Here is an 18,458-nt window from a genome sequence, read left to right as displayed (position 1 = left end):
TTTTCAACTCTTATTTTAACATAGCAGAAATGACATAAGACTACGAACACATAGAAGAGCTAATACAAGAGTATGGTTTATTTTCCGACCCCTATTTTAACATAGCAGATATTACACTGAGACTATGAACACACAGCAGAGCATAAGACTACTTAACACACAACAACCTCCATTTTAATGGTGGACTCGTTCTCTTTTATGAGCATATTTTCCAACCCTTATTTTAACATAGCATAAGACTACGAACACATAGCAGAGGTGTATTCGTTTTCAACCCCTTAGCATAAGACTATGTAACATAGCAGTTACGAACACATAGCAGAGCAGATAATAAACACAACAACCTCCATTTCAGAGGTGTATTCATTCCCTTTTATGAGCATATTTTCCAACCCCCTATTATAACATAGCACAGATTACATAGCAGATCTAATACGGCTTATTCTCCAACCCTTATTTTACCATAACAGAGACTACGAAACATAGCGGACATAGCACAGGGGGTGTATTCATTTTCTCTACCCCTAATTGAACATAGCAGAAATTACACTGAGACTACGAACACACAGCAGACCAATGAGTACATTTTAAGGGGTGTACTCGTTCTCTTTTATGATTACTTTTCCAACCCCTATTTTACCATAGCAGAAATTACATAAGATTTTTTTCAACCCCTATTTTAAGACAATGAATACCTATGTAACATAGCGATTCGATACGCTCTTTGAACCGATTTGGATGAAACTCGGCATATGGGGGTTTTCGACCATGCTGAGTACGAATATCATACTTACTTTTACCTGGGTCCTATAGTTTATGTGGCATACGCCCTTTCTATGACAATTTTAACCGATTTGGGTGAAACTCGGCATATAGGGGTTTCCGGACATGCTGATTACAAATATCATACTTACTTTTATCTGGGTCTTATAGTTTATGTGGGATACGCCCTTTGTATGACACTTAAAACCTAATAACTCAAAAACGAAGCAACCTATTGAAGTGCTGTTTCCACATTTAGTAATTGGTCATCAACCACTGCAAGTTTCAGAAATAATGACCATCAAGGTCAAAGGTCAAAGTACTTAAAATCTGATAACTCGAAAATGGATCCACATATTGAGGTGCAGTTTCCGCATTTAGTAATTGGTCATCAAATACTACAAGATCCAAAATAATGATCATCGAGGTCAAACGTCAAAGTACTTAAAACCTAATAACTCGAAACTGGATCCACATATTGAGGTGTTGTTTCCAAATTTAGTAATAGATCATCAACTAGTACAAGTTTCAAAATAATGACCATCGGGGTCAAAGGTCAAAATACTTAAAACCTAATAACTCGAAAACGGAATCACATATTGAAATGTTGTTTCCATATTTAGTAATTGGTTAGCAACTACTACAAGTTCTAAAAATAATGACCATCGAGGTCAAAGGTCAAAAACTCGAAAACGGAATCACATATTGAGATGTTGTTTCCATATTTAGTAATTGGTTAGCAACTACCACAAGTTCCATATATAATGACCATCGAAGTCAAAGGTAAAAATACTTAAAACCTAATAACTCGAAAACGGAGCCACATATTGAGACGGTGTTTCCAAATTTAGTAATTGGTCATCAACTATTACATGTTCCAAAAGTACTGACTATCGAGGTCAATGGTCAAATATTTAAGCCTTAATAACTTTAAACAAAACCTGTGTGACCTATTCAATTTTGTATCAAGCAGAGAAAAGTGAAGAATGAATAAATATGACTGGCTTACTTCGAGAAAGAAAGCAAATATATTTCATTTTAACTAGCTGAGAATTTTAAATCATCTTGTATTATTTAAACAAACGAAAGGATAAATTTTATACCAACGAGAAATGCCATTTTATACAATATTGTATTACTCCAATAAACGAAGGAATACCAGAAAAAAAGAAGTGAAGAATGAATAAAATTTAGGTGGATTATTTTCTTTTGTACCAACTGGAAAAGAGAGGAAGAGCTACTTTAACTAGCTCATTATGTACTGTTTAAACAAACGAAAGTTGACCATTATGTAACTTTTGAACTACTGAAATGTTCTACTTTTGTATCAATCAGAAAAAAGTGAAGAAGGATCATTTTAACAAGTTCATAATTTCGATGTTCTACTTTTTATACCAACGAGAAAAAAATGAACTAGCTGAATATACGAAATAATAAATTTAAGTGACCTATTCAATTTTGTACCAATGAGAAATGGCATTTTAACTGGCTCAGAATATTACTACTCAAATAAACAAAGAAGTTTTTACTTTTGTAAAACCGAGAAAAAAAGAAATTGCACCATTTTGGAGTATTCAAATAAACAAAGGAATTATAACTACTGTCAACTCTAAAATCAATTAAACGAAGTAATGCATTTGAGTGAGCTATTTAATTTGAAAAAACAAAGTTGAGTATTTTATACCATTTTGTATTATTTCAACAAACAAAAGAATAAGCAAAAGGGGATCATTTTATATCATTTTAAACTAGTCTAATAAACGAAGGCATAAATATGAGTGAGCTATTTAATTTTGTAGCTGAGTATTTTCACGAAAGAACAAAATTGTACTAATCAGAAAAAGCGAAGAAGACCCATTTTAACTAACTGAGAATTTCCGTATCTTTTTGTACTATTTAAACAAACGATGAGATTAATTTGAGTGGCCTGTTTTTTGTACTAACTAGATAAATCGAAGAAGGTCCAATTTAGCGAACTCAGAATTTATGTGCCTTTGTACTAGCCCAATGAACGAAAGAACAAATTTGAGTGTTCTACTTTTTATACCAAACAAAGAAGAACCATTTTGTACTACTCAAATAAACGAAAGAAAAAACGAAAAAAGACCAATTTAACTAGCTCAGAATTTATATACGTTTTGTTTAGGTGTCCTACTTTTTGTACTAGCGTAAAATACCATTTTAACCAGCTCAGTAGTATTCAAATAAACAAAAAAACGAAGAAGGATCATTTTAACTAGCTCAGAATTTCTGTACTTTTGTGCCATTCAAACAAATGAAAAAACTAAATTTGGATGGAGTATTATTTTTTGTGCCAACCAGAAAAAGGAAAGAATTTGTACTGACCAGAAAAGGCGAAGAAGGATAATTTTATACCTTTATGGCTATTTAAGTAAACGAAGGAATAAATTTGAGTGATCTATTCAATTTTATACCAATCAGAAGAAAAGCAAAGAAGGGCCATTTTAACTAGCTGAGTATTTTTGTGCTACACAAATCAACAAATGAATAAATTTGAGTGACCTATTCAATTTGGTATCAACAAGAAATACCATTTTAAATAACTCAGCATTTTATACCTTTTTGTGCTATTTTAAATAAACGAAGAAAGCGAAGGAGGTCCAATTTAGCTAACTCAGAATTTTATACCATTTTGTACTAATCAAATAAACAAAGGAATAAATTTTTGTGACCTATTCAGTTTTGAAAACAAGCAGGATAAGAAAAGAATTAACATTTTATACTAATCAAATAAACCAAGGAATACATTTAGATGGCCTATTTAGTTTTAAAACAACCACGAAAAAAAGCGAAGAAGTTCCATTTTAACTAGCTCAATATTTCTGTACCATATTAACTAACTTAAAGAAACGAAAGAATAAATTTTGAGTGGCAAAGAAGGTCAATTTGTACCTTTTGTGCTATTAAAACTGAGTGACCTATTCAATTTTATACCAAGTAGAAACAATTTTGTTTGCAATTAAAAAAACGGAGAAGGTCTATTTTATGTACATTTGTACTACTCAAATTCTACTTTCTGTACCAACCAGAGAAAAACAAAGAAATACCATATTCTGCTACTCAAACAATAGACGGAATAAGCTCAGAATTTCTATACTTTTTGTGTTATTCAAATAAACGAAGGAATAAATTTGTGTGACCTATTCACTTTTATTGCAAGCCCCTTTTAGTTTTATACCAACCATGAAGGTCCATTGTAACAAGCTCGGTATTTTTATAATATTTTCTATTACTCTATTTCATTTTTGTAACAATCGGAAGAAAACATCTCAGAATTTTATACCTTTGTGGTGTTACACTGAAGTGTCAATTTTTCCGGTGATTAACTACATATTTGAACGTAAGATTTAACCAACTAGAGTTGCGTTATACATTGAATTTTAACTTAATTCTGTAGAACAGACTCCATAGCAATTAGCGTACTAAAGAAAACTGATGAAGGATGACAAATTATGACAGCATGCTTGGCTATTTTTTATCACAGCAGAAGGAATCATGTCAAAGTATGAATCAGCTCATCAAGGAAAAAAAAGTTTTCAAAGTTCTATGTTCCATACCATCTATAAACAGTGCTGCAGATATTTAAGCAACGTTACGAATGTGTTACTTGACAGTTGTATTGCTAGTATAGTGTGGGTCCTACGGTACTGCCTATTGGTCAACTATTCAATTATTTTTTAGACTTTCCTTCCTCGTCTAAGTTCAAAAAGACAAATATATATTTTTGCATTTATGTATTTTATTATAATGGAATATAAGTTTATGGAGTATATTTGGAAAATAATAGAACATACATCATGATATTATATTGCCTTGAAAACATATTATTAAACACGCAGAATGTATAGAATGTTTTTATTGTAGATATATAAAATTATTTATTTGATTGGTTTATGCTGAAGAGCAGAAAAATGACTAGCATAGAAATTGTTTGTTTCACCTAGAGAAAACGAAGTTCAGCGTGGAAACGAAAAACCTATACTATTAATTCACCCGTCTGACCCCGATTTGCCAGATGAATTACGTGATAAAGTGAGAATCATATATCCAACACAGGAAATAGATGATGTGTATTATTTTAGACGGTATAATAGATATAATGATGAAATACTCCCAGAAAGTGATGATGACAGTATTTCAAATATTACCTGTTTTGAAGTGGAAGCTAATGAGTGCGGGTGTACTAGTGAAAGTATTAGTAATACATGTGTTATACAATTATTTAATGAGTATACACAAAATTCAGTATTATTATGTGAAGCATGTTCTGAACATAATGAAATGAAAAAGATCACAACTGTTTGCTGCAGTATAATTACGAATTATTACAAAATGTGTGGACGATCTTAATTAAACTGAAATGAGAGGCAAAATCTATAAACTTTATTTAAAAAAAGCATTTTAAAGGTTGTAATATTAAGAACACTTATATTTTGGAGAAAAAAATTAATCTGGTATATAAATGCATTACAGAGTGTGATTATTATATCAACAAAATAGTAGAAATATTTTTAGAGAAATATAAACAATTATTTAATTCTGTAAATGAACACTGAGCCCACTGTAGCATATGCATTTGATTGTGTAAGAATAGAAGAACTTGGACTGTTAACTATATTATTTTATAAATGGATCAATTTGTAGTATTGTAATATTACAAACATTGGACTCTGGCAACTGAATTGTCAGTGAGAGTCAATTTAAATTGTTCTCGGGATGACAAAAAAATATACAAAATGTAACACCACAAAGGTATAAATTTCTGAGCTGTTTTCTTCTGATTGTTACAAAAATGAAATAGAATAATACAAAATAGTATAAAAATACCGAGCTTGTTATAATGGACCTTCATGGTTGGTATAAAACTAAAAGGGGCTTGCTATAAAAGTGAATAGGTCACACAAATTTATTCCTTCGTTTATTTGAATAACACAAAATGGTATAGAAATTCTGAGCTTATTCCGTCGTTTGTTTGAGTAGCAGAATATGGTATTTCTTTGTTTTTCTCTGGTTGGTACAGAAAGTAGAATTTGAGTAGTACAAAATGTACATAAAATAGACCTTCTCCGTTTTTTAATTGCAAACAAAATTGTTTCTATTTGGTATAAAATTGAATAGGTCACTCAGTTTTAATAGCACAAAAGGTACAAATTGACCTTCTTTGCCACTCAAAATTTATTCTTTCGTTTCTTTGAGTTAGTTAATATGGTACAGAAATATTGAGCTAGTTAAAATGGAACTTCTTCGCTTTTTTTTCCGTGGTTGCTATAAAACTAAATAGGACATCTAAATTTATTCCTTGGTTTATTTGATTAGTACAAAATGTTAATTCTTTTCTTTTCCTGCTTGTTTTCAAAACTGAATAGGTCACAAAAATTTATTCCTTTGTTTATTTGATTAGTACAAAATGGTATAAAATTCTGAGTTAGCTAAATAGGACCTCCTTCGCTTTCTTCGTTTATTTAAAATAGCACAAAAAGGTATAAAATGCTGAGTTATTTAAAATGGTATTCCTTGTTGATACCAAATTGAATAGGTCACTCAAATTTATTCATTTGTTGATTTGTGTAGCACAAAATCACCCAGCTAGTTAGAATGGCCCTTCTTTGCTTTTCTTCAGATTGGTACAAAATTGAATATATCACTCAAATTTATTCCTTCCTTTATTTAAATAGCCATAAAGGTATAAAATGATCCTTCTTCGCCTTTTCTGGTCAGTACATATTCTTTCCTTTTTCTGGTTGGCACAAAAAATAATACTCCATCAAAATTTAGTTTTCTCATTTGTTGAATGGCACAAAAGTACAGAAATTCTGAGCTAGTTAAAATGATCCTTCTTCGGTTTTTTGTTTATTTGAATACTACTGAGCTGGTTAAAATGGCATTTTACGCTAGTACAAAAAGTAGGACACCTAAACAAAACGTATATAAATTCTGAGCTAGTTAAATTGGTCTTTTTTCGTTTTTTCTTTCGTTTATTTGAGTAGTACAAAATGGTTCTTCTTTCTTTGGTATAAAAAGTAGAACACTCAAATTTGTTCTTTCGTTCATTGGGCTAGTACAAAGGTACATAAATTCTGAGTTAGCTAAATTGGACCTTCTTCGATTTATCTGGTTAGTACAAAAAACAGGCCACTCAAATTTATCTCATCGTTTGTTTAAATAGTACAAAAAGGTACGGAAGTTCTCAGTTAGTTAAAATGGGTCTTCTTCGCTTTTTCTGATTAGTGTTTGAATGGCACAAAAGTACAGAAATTCTGAGCTAGTTAAAATGATCCTTCTTCGTTTTTTTGTTTATTTGAATACTACTGAGCTGGTTAAAATGGCATTTTACGCTGGTACAAAAAGTAGGACACCTAAACAAAACGTATATAAATTCTGAGCTAGTTAAATTGGTCTTCTTTTTTCGTTTTTCTTTCGTTTATTTGAGTAGTACAGAATGGTTCTTCTTTGTTTGGTATAAAAAGTAGAATACTCAAATTTGTTCTTTCCTTCATTGGGCTAGTACAAAGGTACATAAATTCTGAGTTAGCTAAATTGGACCTTCTTCGATTTATCTGGTTAGTACAAAAAACAGGCCACTCAAATTTATCTCATCGTTTGTTTAAATAGTACATAAAGGTACGGAAATTCTCAGTTAGTTAAAATGGGTCTTCTTCGCTTTTTCTGATTAGTGCAATTTTGTTCTTTCGTGAAAATACTCAGCTAGTTAAAATGATCCTTTGGTTGCTACAAAATTAAATAGCTCACTCATATTTATGCCTTCGTTTATTAGACTAGTTTAAAATGATACAAAATGATCCTTTTTGCTTATTCCTTTGTTTGTTGAAATAATACAAAATGGTATAAAATACTGAACTTCGGTTTTTCAAATTAAATAGCTCACTCAAATGCATTACTTCGTTTAATTGATTTTAGAGTTGACACAAATTATAATTCTTTTGTTTATTTGAATATTCCAAAATGGTGCAATTTCTTTGCTTTTCTCGGTAGTACAAAAGTAAATACTTCTTTGTTTATTTGAGTAGTAAAATTCTGAGCCAGTTAAAATGCCATTTCTCATTAGTTCAAAATTGAATAGGTCACTTAAATTTATTATTTCGTATATTCAGCTAGTTCATTCTTTTCACGTTGGTATAAAAGTAGAACATCGAAATTATTCTTTCGTTACACAAATTATGAACTTGTTAAAATGATCCTTCTTCGGGTTTTTCTGATTGATACAAAAATAGAACATTTCAGTAGTTCAAAAGTTACATAATGGTCAATTTTCGTTTGTTTAAACAGTACATAATGAGCTAGTTAATGTAGCTCTTCTTCTCTTTTCCAGTTGGTACAAAAGAAAATAATCCACCTAAATTTTATTCATTCTTCACTTCTTTTTTTTCTGGTATTCCTTCGTTTATTGGAGTAATACAAAATTGTATAAAATGACATTTCTCGTTGGTATAAAATTTATCCTTTCGTTTGTTTAAATAATACATGATGATTTAAAATTCTCAGCTAGTTAAAATGAAATATCTTTGTTTTCTTTCTCGAAGTAAGCCAGTCATATTTATTCATTCTTCACTTTTCTCTGCTTGATACAAAATTGAATAGGTCACACAGGTTTTGTTTAAAGTTATTAAGGCTTAAATATTTGACCATTGACCTCGATAGTCAGTACTTTTGGAACATGTAATAGTTGATGACCAATTACTAAATTTGGAAACACCGTCTCAACATGTGGCTCCGTTTTTGAGTTATTAGGTTTTAAGTATTTTGACCTTTGACTTCGATGGTCATTATATTTGGAACTTGTGGTAGTTGCTAACCAATTACTAAATATGGAAACAACATCTCAATATGTGATTCCGTTTTCGAGTTTTTGACCTTTGACCTCGATGGTCATTATTTTTGGAACTTGTAGTAGTTGCTAACCAATTACTAAATATGGAAACAACATCTCAATATGTGATTCTGTTTTCGAGTTATTAGGTTTTAAGTATTTTGACCTTTGACCCCGATGGTCATTATTTTGAAACTCGTACTAGTTGATGATCTATTACTAAATTTGGAAACAACACCTCAATATGTGGATCCATTTTCGAGTTATTAGGTTTTAAGTACATTGACCTTTGACCTCGATGATCATTATTTTGGAACTTGTAGTATTTGATGACCAATTACTAAATGCGGAAACAGCACCTCAATATGTGGATCCATTTTCGAGTTATTAGGTTTTAAGTACTTTGACCTTTGACCTCGATGGTCATTATTTCTGAAACTTGCAGTGGTTGATGACCAATTACTGAATGTGGAAACAACACTTCAATTTATTGCTTCGTTTTTGAGTTATTAGGTTTTAAGTGTCATACAAAGGGCGTATCCCACATAAACTATCAGACCCAGATAAAAATAGGTATGATATTTGTAATCAGCATGTCCGAAAACCCTCATATACCGAGCTTCATCGAAATCGGTTAAAATTGTCATACAAAGGGCGTATCCCACATAAACTATAAGACCCAGATAAAAGTAAGTATGATATTTGTAATCAGCATGTCCGAAAACCCCTATATGCTGAGTTTCACCCAAATCGGTTAAAATTGTCATAGAAAGGGCGTATGCCACATAAACTATAGGACCCAGGTAAAAATAAGTATGATATTCGTACTCAGCATGGTCGAAAACCCCCATATACCGAGTTTCATCCAAATCGGTTCAAAGTGCGTATCGAATCGCTATGTTACATAGGTATTCATTGTCTTAAAATAGGGGTTGAAAAAAATCTTATGTAATTTCTGCTATGGTAAAATAGTGGTTGGAAAAGTAATCTTAAAAGAGAACGAGTATACCCTTTAAAATGTACTCATTGGTCTGCTGTGTGTTCGTAGTCTCAGTGTAATTTCTGCTATGTTCAATTAGGGGTAGAGAAAATGAATACACCCCCTGTGCTATGTCCGCTATGTTTCGTAGTCTCTGTTATGGTAAAATAAGGGTTGGAGAATAAGCCGTATTAGATCTGATCTGTAATCTGTGCTACTCGCAGGTGTGGGAATTTATGGCCCAAAGGAAAAATATTAATAGGTGTTTGAAGGTCGATACAAGCTAAACAAGCAGAGATAACATTACTAGATGCACTGTTCTTATCATTCGTGAACACGTCGATGGTTCGTTTCAATAGTAGTGCCCGATCTTGGAGTAGGCTATATCAAGAACTGGTTCTTGCAGGTGTGGGAATTTATGGCCCAAAGGAAAAATATTAATAGGTGTTTGAAGGTCGATACAAGCTAAACAAGCAGAAATAACATTACTAAATACACTGTTCTTATCATTCGTGAACACGAAAATGGTTCGATACAATAGTAATGCCCGATCTTGGATTAATCTGTTTTGAAATCCGATTCCACTTTGTGCCGGAGGTAGCACGAGTTGCTCACGTGAAACGCGAAGCAATTTATTATGCCACAGAAAGAACAAAGCCTCACTCGTGAGGAATTTGTATGTTTGTAGGGGGAGAGGAAAAATAGAGCAAACAAACCACAGAAGGCTGAACGTTTTTTGTTTGAGAAAGAAGTTTCTACTGATCATGTTCATATTTCGGGGTTTATGTCGTATTAGAAGACCACGTATTTTGTGTGCTAAGATATCATAGTTGAAAGTAATGGTTTGTTTGATGTTATTGAACCATTCAATACCCAGAATTTTGACGGAATTAACTGCCGTGTAGTACGCACTATATTGATCCTGGTATTTTGGATGAATATAGAGGAGCTTTGTTTTTTTGTTTATTTAATCTTGCGCCTGAAATGCTTTGATACGCGTCTAAAAGACTCTGAATATTTTCGAGTGTGGACATACTGTTCACATAGAAGTGTACATCATCTAAGTAACTCGCGACTGAAATAGAGGCGTGGTAAATTTTGATGCCATTGAGTTTGGTCTGCGCCGCGTATATTAGAGGTGCGATTGAGAGACTAAACAGATAACTGGACATGGTGTCACCTTGGAAAATTCCAGTACACAAAGGGATAACGGGGCTTAAACTACCATTAAGTTTCAATTTCGTAATTCTGTTGTAATGCACTCCCTGAAGCATTGACATAAAAGTGTCATTAAATCCAAATTTGTGTAGGACTTTAAAGAGATATTCGTGTGATACCCTGTCAAAAGCTTGTAAAAAATCAGTGGATAAAATGGCCACAGGAGTGGGGGCGGCAGTCTCATGATAGGCTATAAAATCTCTTACGTAAGCTAAAGCTTCATAAAGTAACGCATGGTGTCCATGACCGTATTGAAAGGAACTAAGCAACTCTCCCATATAATGGTTCCTACGAAGCGCTAGACATCGTGTTAAGATTTTTAAATCGGCACATAAAAGACTGATTGAGCGATAATTATCAATAGACGTAGAGTTAGACTTTTTAGGTATTAAAACTGTAATACCCGTAGGAAGAGATTCTCCTAAAGTAAAATTTTCTCGATATACATTGAAGAGATCCGTGAGAAAGGGGGCAAGAATATCAATGAAACTAAGATAAAATTCTAAAGGAAGAGAGTCAATTCCAGTAGATTTGCCACGTTTTCCTAATCATGGAGGTCTCAACTTCATCTATGGTAAAGGGGCTGTTTAGATACTCTTGAGCATTAACAGCTAGGATTGAAGGGATATAGTCTAAAAGAGATTCATCCACATACGTTACCTGAGGTGCTGAATACAGTTTTTTATAGTGTTGAACAAATTGGGAAGAACCTGCAAACCTTCATAAATTTGGCCATCTTTGCCCCTAATGAATGAAATCAACTTTTGTTTGCCTCTGTGTCGTTCTTTTTGAATTGTACAATGCTAGCCTGTTCTATGTCATCAGCTGGGACAATTTTGCTGCGCACAAAAAAAAAAAAAAAAACACGCATTCGTTGTTTATGCAATGACAATAGATGGACTTTGATTTCTTGTATTTGAGGCCTGAGCAGACGGCCTCGCAATTGTTCTTCCATGCATTCCTTGAGTAGGCGCGATTAATAGTTGTATTGAGTATTATATGCTTGGTTCCTTTGGATAAAATAATGCTTGCTTATGGATCGAAATCTAGGTTTAACTCGCTTGTCCCGAAAATACATAAGTTTGCCCTGATAGCGTGATATTAATGGATACAAGAGTCTCCATTCCTCTCGAATTAAATGCTGATATTCAGCCTCCATAAGTATAGAAGTGTTAAAATACCAAAGAGGACTACTTCTCAAAAATTTGACACTCGTAGTGTTATTCTCATAATAAGAGCATATTGATCGCTAAAACAGACAGGTTCGAGGGTAACATCTCGTACTTGTGCTACTAGTGAGCGACTTACATAAAAACGGTCCAAGCGACAGAATGATTTTGAAGTATGAAATGAGTGACCGGGATCAGTTGGTCGAAAGTGACGCCACACATCAACTAGATTATATGTGTCTACTATTTGCTGGAGTTCAGGAGAGAATTTAAAGCTGGGAGTCTGGTCAATAGGTTGTAAAACGGAATTATAATCTCCACCTAAAATACAAGGGTTGACACCATTAAATAAAGCCTGTGCAAGATCAGTGTTGAAGAAATCCTGTCTCTCTGGCTTTTTGTGAGACCCAGATGGCACGTAAATATTGCATAATTTGATGCGGTCAAGCATTCCAAAAGAGATTCGTTCATTAGGGTGATCATTAACGGCCTTAAACTCTAGAATATTACGGTACATGATAGCTGTATCTAGCCCATTCTCTATAAAACGTTAATAGCATGTATGATGTGAAAGATGACTATACTCTTGAAGGGCTACTTCTTGAGCGAACAACACATCAATATCTGCTTTGTAGATGAAGTCTCTTAATGCTTCTTCTTTAACAGGAGAAGTAAATCCATTTAAGTTAATGGTGGCAAAACTAAAACTATACATAAAGATAAACATAAACAAAAATAGAGTGAAGCGAAATGTTAAACACTGCATAAATGGCTGTAATATAGACCACAATATAACAAGGAAGACAATTATAAGTCGTCCCCAACGGGGGTACCAGCTTTCAACTTTTTCAAAGTGGCCCGGGTTCGGGCACCTGAAACTTGGGTAACATCGAAAGTACGGCCTCCTTTAGAATTTTTCGAAACTTCACTAATATTTGTCTTTAGTTTGGAAAGTTTACGTTTCTCGTATACAGGGGCACTGAGATCAAATTCACTAGCAGAGTCACTGCTAAGGGCTAGTACATTCCTGTCAAGAGTGATGTTTGAGTCTGCTACCAAGTGCACGTCAGATTGATTAGCATGGTCCATGGGAGCACTCGGAACAACCTTTAAATCCTGAACTGACGGTTGGTCACCTACCTGAGCAAGTTGTCCTTCCTGGATAATTTCCTGGGCCTTGGGATCAGAATTAGTTGAGGGTACTGCAGTAGGTTCCAAAAAAGCAAGAACTTCCGTATCAGTAGAACGAACTCCATCCATAGGTGGGTCGGGGCGAATGTCTGGATCGAGGGATGTTTCAATTGCTGGAACATCTTGACTTGAAGCACCAGGGCGAGCAGAAGTAAGCAGAGGAAATTCCGTGTAGTTATCAGTATGCAAAGCATCTTTTTCGTGTGGAAGATTATGAGGTATACGGGGCGGTAGCGGCTGGAAGCTTCTAACTTACGGATTAGCTTTGATTAGCGGAACTTTTTGCGGGGGCACTCTTGAACAAAATGGTCCTGTGAATAACATAACGCGCAAGTTTGGATTTGTCCTGAGTAACTACAAAATAGCCTTAAACCACACACTGTAATAAATGAAGGAATATTTCGTTTAACCTTCATTTTAGTTAATTTACGTCCAGTACGGGTGACATACACATGGTTCGCAGAATACTGTTCGTCTATGATTGAATGTATATCACCATAATGAGAAAAAACTCGAGTTAACTGTTGGTTACTAAGTTCCATGGGATACTTTAACGACTGTAAAGCTGTGGTCGGCAAGATCAATAGGAAGTAAATGTCCCTTGTCACTATCGGAGTATCTGACTTCACCATTAGTTGAAGCGAGAATTCGTTCACACAGCACCTTGTTCACTAGTTTAATATACAGTTGTTTCCTTATGAAGTCTAGTTCTATACTATAGATTTGATCAATTGTTAATTTGAATGTGTTTCGTATCCATTCATTGATAAAAATTGAAGTAGGCTTTTGACTTACTTGACCTAAATTAATACGTAAGGTATTCTCGCGCAAACAACTCATGCTGAATTTTCCGTCGAAACACGACCAGAAAAATCACTTCCAAATATATATATATATATATATATATATATATATATATATATATATATATATATATATATATATATATATATGGATATGCAGATCCAAAACACTAACACAAACCTAAATATCTCACTGAGAATTAACACAGTACACAAACTAAGTTCGCAACTTGTCCTGTGTTACAACACAAACGGTCAGCGAGCGAGAGACGATGTTACTAGCACGAAGTTTCACGAACGTGTCGACTAATTCGAACGTATTCTCTGAGCTTCTTTAGACTCTTGTGTAAAGTGGTTTCCTACTCCACACTTATTTTATGTTTATGTCGATACGACTATAAGTTTGTGGTGAATATTTGGGCGTTAAAGGTCCTGCAATGCATAAAAAACTTTTTCGTATAAACTACATTCAATTTTACCTCCTAATAACTTATATATAACAGGTTGAATGTGTAAAATGATTGGGTTTGGAGTGATCGTAAATGTTTTCATAGTTAGGAGCCTGGATATGCAAACCAGCTTAACGTGGGGATTTAGTTCTGTGAAATTTTGTACATTCGGTGAATCAGTTAACTTAAAGAAAAGGAAAAAAATGGTCTAAAGCGCTTGCGCGTAGATCACTCTTAAAGGTTAGTTCTAATCCCATCGAAGTAAGATTTGTCTTTTACTTTTTTTCGAAGTTTCTCTTTGTGTTTCTATCGGTTTCGATTAAATAGAACTTCGAATAGAGACGTCGTGGAATTCATTTATTGACTCGGCCAGAAATTATGTAAAATATAGCGATTATGATTTTATTATTATTATTATTATTTAAGGTACGAAGTTTAAAATGAGGCGATGCAGCATTTACGTAAACTAAATGATAATTTATTTGATAATATTCACTAGTTCACCAAACATTTACGAGAGTTTCCTTTGGGAATTGAAGTGTATACAACATTGAATAGGAAAAATATTACAATAAAATATATGATTAAAAATATTGATTAAGTAATTGGAGTTAAACATGCCTTTTCGGTAAGATATATATATATATATATATATATATATATATATATATATATATATATATATATATATAGAGAGAGAGAGAGAGAGAGAGAGAGAGAGGATTTGCTTTAAAGTGCAATCCACACGAATATTCGAGTTTTATTCCGACTAAAAATCGATAACTTACTTTTTAGAAATATTAAAGAAAACTTTCCTTAGACAGGGTTTGAATCCACGCCAAAAACGATTTTCTTTATTATCATGTTGCGCTAGTTAACTCGGCTACGAGGACCAACAGCATCTGGCCTTTACTTTGTGCTATATGTAGGTCATGTCTCGTGATGTCGTATCTGTGTCGGCCAATCAGATCAGAGGATATCTCAGACGTTTGAATCCGCAAATATGCCACCGGTCGGTACGGTGGAAAGGTCTGCGCCACTCACTAGGGAACAGCTTAGCGAAAGATGCGATGCATGTTCTTCAAATGTGTACGACGTTGCTAATAACACAAAGAATAAGAAAAGTTACAGAAATTAAGGTTTATTTAAAAGGCAAACTATTTATTTCTATATTTATTACCAATTATTTGAATATACTTGAATATCTTAGGAGAAAGTTGAAGTGTACTAATTTGCAATATTATTCATTGTTTGCAGCCTGAAGTAAGAGACTAACTAATATTCGCATACAAGGACGCCTATTTCTCTGTAAATTTGGGGGGCATTCAGATGTAGGAGGTATATAGGGCCAGTCCTTAAAGTAGTAGGACTGAGTCAATTAAAAGTAAGATATTGATAGAAATAACACTTACGCTTAATATTCTTCGAAATATGATCCTCCTACATCCACACACCGCTGCCAGTGGGATTTCCAGTTTTCATACGCTTCCTGGAAGGCAGAAACTAGAATGCAGTTCAGTTGCCTCGTCGCGGCCTGTTGTAATGCTTCCACCGAGCCCTCTCAGGGTGGTTTTGAGGCGGGGGAAGAGGAAAAAGTCTGGTGGGGCAAGGTCGGCACTGTAGGGTGGCTGATTCAAGGTTGCAATATTATGTTGGGCCAGATACGCCAACACTCGGAAAACTGTGTGGCTCGCCACATTGTCATGATGCAGTCGCCAAGAGATGGCGATGGCTGGGCGGACGCGGACGATGCGTTTCCTCAGCCGTTCCAGAACCTGGAGATAAAAAACTGCATTTACAGTCTGTACGTGTGGAACAAATTTCCTGTGGATCACTCCTTGAGAATCGAAAAAAGCAAACGAGCATGCTATTCACTTTTGATTTCGTCATGTGCTCCTTTTTGGGGCGTGGGGAATTTCGGGTGTGCCATTCCGCACTTTGACGTTTGGTCGCAGAGTCACACTCAAACATCTACGTCCCCAGTCACCACATTGTCTAACAAGTTCGGATTTTCACTCACTTCTTCGAGAAGGTCCTGGCAGATCCGTTTGCAAACGTCCTTCTGCTCGCCTGTCAGCACTCGCGGCAGCAACTTTGCACACATTTTCCTCATTTGCAATTGTTCGTGCACAATTTCGTGAACTTGGATTTTAGCAATGCCAAGTGCATCGGCAATCATGCGAACAGTTAATCTTCGGTCACTGTCCAGCAAATTCATCACTCTTGCAACATTTTCCTCCGTTTTCGAGTTCGAAGGTCGTCCTGACCGTGCAGCGTCTTCAACTTCTTCTCTCCCCTCCCTAAACAGCTTGTGCCACTCAAACACACTCGACCTTCCAATGGCGTTATTACCGTACGCCGTCTTGATAATTTTATGAGTCTCTTTCCCAGTTTTACCGAGCTTCACGCAAAATATTTGATGGCGTACCGCTATTCCAAAAGATTGGCCATGACACTGCGTAACGAGGGTCACTCGCAGAGGTTACGATGATGAGCGATCTTTGCACTGCTATGGCTGATAGCTGACTGGCGCTGATTTCTGTCTTTCCTTAGACCCACCTCAACCAATAGCAGGTGGAGTAACCGCCGTCAGTTTGTAAAAAAAAAGAAAAAATCAGTCCTACCACTTTAAGGACTGACCCTGTATATATATATATATATATATATATATATATTAGGGATGGCCAATTCCGGAATTTTTACTTTCCGGAATCCGGAAAGTAAAATCGGAAAATTCCGGAATTCGGAAAAAATCCGGAATTCGGAAAAATTCCGGATTTTGGAAAAATTCCGCAATTCGGAAAAATTCCGGATTTCGGAAAAAATCCGGAATTCAGAGAAATTCCGGAATTCGGAAAAATTCCGGATTTTGGAAAAATTCCGGATTTCGGAAAAATTCCGGAATTCGGAAAAATTCCGGATTTCGGAAAATTCCGGATTTCGGAAAAATTCCGGATTTCGGAAAAATTCCGGAATTCAGAAAAAATCCGGATTTCAGAAAAAAAATCGGAATTCGGAAAAATTCCGGATTTTGGAAAAATTCCGGAATTCAGAAAAATTCCGGAATTCGGAAAAAATTATTTTTTCTTTTTGTAATCCTAAGAATTTTGTTCAAATGCAAACGAACAAATTTCCTTTTTGTAATCCTAAGAATGTATGATGCAAGTTAAGCTGAAACTTACATCCTAAAGTATACACTACTCAATCGGTTAATGGGATGTAGTCCAAAAGTACGATGCACTCCTAATATTTAATTTTTGTTTTACTGTGATATTGTCCAGAGGTAATACATATATCACACTGAGATAAACAACTTGACAGAATGAAGATATCATACGTAGTTTTCCAGAAAATCGTGAGAAACGAATTTTTATGAAGTTAAAATATGCGTCGCTTGTTGCCAGTGTGATGCAATTGATAACTTTTATGCTGGAATAGTCTTATTATTATTATTATTATTATTATTATTATTATTATTATTATTATTATTAATCGTTTGTGTACTGTAAAAGAAAAATATGAACCGTTAAGTACTAGATTTTATCTGTTGTTTTTTGATATCTTCTAACAGTAATAACAAACTGCTTGTAAATACGCAATGATTATCAAGGACAATGGCATATTAATGTAAGGACTACTCTGCAGACTAGCAATAAACAATAAACAATAGTTCCAAAAAAAAAGTAACTAACTTGGGCACGTCAGAATGTTCGCGAGAATATAGGGACCCATTGAGACTAGCAAAAAACGTGGTGTAATTATTACTCAAAGGGCCGTACAATGGAGGCATTAACGTTAATGTTAATGGCACTAATGAGCATTTACTTGCCCTAACGGTTAACTTCATTTTTGAGATGATTCTTAGAAGTGGGCGTGTTGGCATGCAGTTAAAAGACATATCCATTATTTAAGAAGCACACGTTATCTGTGGAGTGCTAACGATTTGCGTCACTATCGAACACTAACATAGCACTAGCGACGTTTAAAGTCGAAATTGGAGTCTGACATAAGTGGCTTGTCAACTTCACGGACATTATA

Source organism: Thermobia domestica, chromosome 6 (genome assembly GCF_964235325.1).
Source record: "Thermobia domestica chromosome 6, izTheDome1.hap1.1, whole genome shotgun sequence".
In the NCBI taxonomy this organism is placed as follows: domain Eukaryota; kingdom Metazoa; phylum Arthropoda; class Insecta; order Zygentoma; family Lepismatidae; genus Thermobia; species Thermobia domestica.
This window is presented reverse-complemented; position numbering follows the sequence as displayed.